Here is a 4,257-nt window from a genome sequence, read left to right as displayed (position 1 = left end):
CTTTCCCTATCCTCCCCATTCTCTAGCCCATCAGATTTCTTATGCTGGAGTCAGATCCCATTTCACTGTGCCTCCAAACTCCAGAAGCTACATATCAAGCTTCAAGGGATCCAGTTAAAGCCTTGGGGTGAAGGGCAAAGCACTGGAACTCTTCCCCCTTGGAAGTCCACTCCAAAGAAATCCTCAAAAAAATTCTTTCTCCATATCTCCTCTGTCTTAAACCTTTTAATCCTTTTAAGTTTTAGAGCTGCTTGGTTATTTCCTTTGAAAACCTGGTTTTAGAATTTCATATCTATTATATCTTGGTTGCTTATGAAAAAACTCAAATTTAACATGCTGTCATGCAAATTTAAACCAATAAATCCCCCAGTCCTGGAAGGTCACCATCTAAAGTTTAAAAAATTTTAAAAGGTAGGGTATGGGCTTTGCAGTATAACAAAACCTAGGTTAGAATATAAACTCTATAATTTACTAGATTAAGGGCCTTGGAAAATACACCTAACCTCTCGGAGTTGTTTCTTCTTCATGTAAGGGAAATACTGCTACCTACCTCACAGGACTGTTATGGGGATTAAAGAGAGAATCAACCCAAAACACCAAACACTGCATCTGGCCCTTAGTGAGCACTCATGAAAATGTTAGTTCCCTTCCCACCCTGCCTCTTCCCTTCCTTGAAAAATATGCTTGTGACACACTCTACCATAAAGAGTATTTGGTAAATGTAACAACAAGAAGAGGGATCACAGTTATGGTATTCAGTGCCATTTCTGTATTCCAGAATAAGTTGTCTGATGGATACAATATAGGAAAAGGGACAATATTATCATACCATTCTCACTTTGGGAGTTACTCATCCAATGGAGTTGAAGGTAGGAGTCACAATCATCATGCCATTTAACTGGTTCATGTGTTTTCCTAAACCTTAATTTTAGCTTCTAGGTTAAAAATCAATAAAGCATATGTACTTAGAGCTGTAGAACCTTAAGACTGAGAGTTCCAGACCCAAGCTCATCAATAGCTACAGGACCTGGTAAGATCCTCCCCCTCTTCTGCCTTCATCTACCAAAGATGGTAAAATAGCTGATATTATTTAATATGTGTGAGATACTAAGTGGTCTGTATAAAAATCATTCATATAAACCTCACAACAATCCTAAGAGGAAGTAATGTGATTATCTCAGTTTTAGAAAAGGGGCACAGAGGCCAAGGACACACAGCTAAAAGTAATAGACCTGGGACTTGAACCCAGTTAGTCAGGCTCTTAACACCTATACTACCCTGCCTCTCTGAAAAACAGTACAGCTACTGAGAAATGTGAAACATGAGCTCTCATCTGTGAAAGTACCCTGAGCCTATGTACCAGTTCAGGCCTTCCTAGAAGCAAATGCCAAGACAAGATTAGGCAACATTAGAGATTTATTGGGGGAGCACTTACGAAAAATAAAAGAGGAAGGACCTGGAAGACATGGGGAAAGCCTTCAGACTGTGATGCACATCTCACACCTGTGAAACAAGAGAGGGAAGGAAGGCAGACTAGGCAGGAAGAGCCTCAGACTCTGGTGCAGTAAGAAAGTCTGGGGACTTCCCTGGTGGCGAAGTGGTTAAGAATCTGCCCACCAATGCAGGGGACACGGGTTCGAGCCCTGATCCGGGAAGGTCCCACATGCCGCAGAGCAACTAAGCCCATGTGCCACAACTGCTGAGCCTGTGCTCTAGAGCCCATGAGCCACAACTACTGAGCCCACATGCCACAACTACTGAAGCCCGTGAGCCTAGAGCCTGTGCTCTACAACAAGAGAAGCCACCGCAACAAGAAAAGCTACCACAATGAGAAGCCCACACGCCACAACATATAGGCCCCGTTTGCTGCAACTAGAGAAAGCCCGTGCACAGCAACGAAGACCCAACACAGCCATAAATAAATAAATAAATTTATTTTTAAAAAAAGAATGTCTGTACCAGGCCAGTGGGGAGGACAGGCAAAGATTAAGGGAATCCAAAGAGCAGAAACGGCCTGGCTCTGGCTGCCCAACTGTGCTCAGTTAGGCTATGGGAGCAATCTGGGTAAAATGTGGCCTTAGCGTGAATGTCAGGGGAGATCCAAAGGTTCTTTTGAGGAAATATCTGAGCTATGTGACTCGATGGCCACCACAGACCCGGTGACTTTTTCCTGGCAGTCATCCACATACCTTCTGGCACCTGAGTGTTCTGCAAGAACCCTGAACCTGATCCCTCTACCCTGCCTCACCAGAGGGGCTCCCACTCCCAGGCACTGTCTCCCAAGGGCTTGGGCATCTCGCTTAGCAGACAGCTCTCTCCAGGGTCCTGGACCCTCAATGCTTTCTGCTCTGGAGTTGGCCAGGCAAGTAGCTTCTTGGACACGTGATGGGGATATCAGCCTTCTGTGCGGGCAGGGAAGTGGTGAGGGGGCCAGAGAACCAGGCTCTGGATGCTGCTGACCCTCCAACATCAACGCCTCCAAAACATCTTCACACCAATCCACAGTCTGACTACCCTGACCTCCAAGTCGTGGGCTAGGCCTGCAGTGCATAGGGGTGTTCACACAGGAGGTGCCACCCCTTTTCTCCTGAGCTGTGAGACCACATGCTTTTGAAGCTCCCTTTGCCTGGGGGCTCCCGTGCCTCTGGGCCTGGGCTGACGCAGACATCAGAAGTGCCACACCAGGCACACACAGACCTAAAGTCACCACAGAACCACCCAAACAGGCCAGGGCACATCTGAGGCCCTTCTTGGAATCTGAGCAACGTGAGTGGGAGAGGGATGGGTGAGGTCGTGTCTGAGGTCTAACCCCATTTCAGGGGGGTACTTCACTGGACTCTGACAGAAGGGCCAGCCCCTTCTGCTTCAGCCCCAAGTTACCTGGTCAGGCCCAGCCAGGTCAGACATCTGTTTGCTCAAAGACTGTTCAGACCAATGTTTCCACTTGGGAATCCTTGGGCTTTATCTCCTCCCCTATAAAAGGTTCCCCAAAAGAGACAGGGAAAAGGAAAGAGAGGCAAAGTGCTCTGACCTGCAATGGGACAGTCATTGTCCTCCTGGTGTGTATGTCCAGGACAGCCTGGCCATCAACCTAGAAGAAGTCTGGTGCCTGCTCAGACTGGAGAAGAGAAACCAAAGTCAGACCACCCTGGAGAGTGTGCCTTGGGGGAGCCTTTCCACATCCTGCCCCAGTGTCATGCCTCAGAGCACCCAGAGGTCTAGATTCATCCTGTCCTATAGAACTGGCAAGTGAGTTGCTGGAACCCTCATCACTCCAGCCAGAATCCAGCCCAATCAGCATCCATTAGGCTACCATAGCCTTAAAGAATGGTCTGAAGATTCCCCCAAAATAACACCACTGATAAAACAGAAAGCCAAGGGTACATTCATTCTTACTTTGCTCCATAGAAACTTAATTATACTTGTCACTTTTTCTTTACAATTTTCAATTTTTCGTTTTAGTGCTTTAAAAATGCACTCCCCCTGGAATTTCTATGAATATTTTCTTTTAGTTTATTTTTCTCACTTTATAGTATATACTGCCTCTGCACACACAAAAAAACTATGCTTGCTAGTCCCATAGCACCCTCAACCCCTTGCCATTAGGTGAGGCTACGTTACTAGTTTTGGCCAGTCAGCTGTGCATAAGTCAGTGACTTATGTTACTTCTAGACTACAGTGACTTTAGAAGAATAAGAGATTTCTACGACACTCTCCCTTTGCCACAGTGACCAGCGATGTTCCAGGCTGTGGAGCCTCTGTCAGCTGGGGTCCCTGTCAGATAGGAAGCAGAGCCCCGTCACCCCTGACCTTCACCAACACTTGTTGGGCACTTATTGCGTGCTAAAACTAAACCTTTACTATGTTAAGCCGCTGAAGTTTGAGGGTTGTTACCCCAGCATAAGCTTAGCCTAACCTGACAAACAGCGATGGCTCTCAAAGTTTAGGATGCAATAGAATCACCTGTGAAACGTTAAAATACATATTTTGTGACAAAAATATATTGGGGGACAGACATGGATTAGTGATGATAGGAGCGAACTACTCAATTATCAGCTGATTTGACAAATCCTTTTGAATTTTATACTTTTTAATTTTTTTAACCTTATAATAGTATTTGTTACCCAGGTGCCTGGAAAAACAGAAGATGCAAACAAAAAGGACAAATTAAAAATCCAGAACTCCACACAGATATTGCTAACCTTCTAGTGTGGCATGTTAGGAATTTTCTTTTGAAAAAAGTCCATGTTTTCCCTA

This window comes from Lipotes vexillifer, unplaced genomic scaffold (assembly GCF_000442215.2).
Source record: "Lipotes vexillifer unplaced genomic scaffold, Lipotes_vexillifer_v1.1 scaffold1990, whole genome shotgun sequence".
In the NCBI taxonomy this organism is placed as follows: domain Eukaryota; kingdom Metazoa; phylum Chordata; class Mammalia; order Artiodactyla; family Lipotidae; genus Lipotes; species Lipotes vexillifer.
Note: the sequence above shows the minus strand (reverse complement) of the source record.